Source organism: Ammodytes marinus, assembly GCF_949987685.1.
Source record: "Ammodytes marinus genome assembly, contig: scaffold_34, whole genome shotgun sequence".
NCBI classification, from domain to species: domain Eukaryota; kingdom Metazoa; phylum Chordata; class Actinopteri; order Uranoscopiformes; family Ammodytidae; genus Ammodytes; species Ammodytes marinus.
The window spans coordinates 144,615-145,000 of NW_027648438.1; positions in this window are offsets into that span (position 1 = coordinate 144,615).

The following is a 386-nucleotide window of genomic DNA, read 5'->3' on the forward strand; positions in this document are numbered from 1 at the left end:
TTAACTGTGTTTTTCTTAACATTTACCTTTAGTTTAAACAATGTCCTTAGAGACATGTTAAGTAGAGGACGCCATGTTGGTTGTTAATTTTATTTTGACTTTTGTTTTTGTGTAAATTTTTTCAGTTGTGTGTTTGTGTTCTTAAAAATGAAAAATCTAAAAAAAAAAAAGTGACAATAACATGTGAGGGTAATAATGAAAATAATGTTTGTTTGTATTGATATATGGGAGATTGGTAATTTTTATTATTTCCTGCTGTCTTCTGATACTGATAGGAGCTGGAGAGAAACAGCTTTATGTTTGATTCTGTAAATAAATACTCAGGGAAATGACAATAAAGGAAATCACAATCATACAATTACAATATGAAATGAAGGTTTGAATCA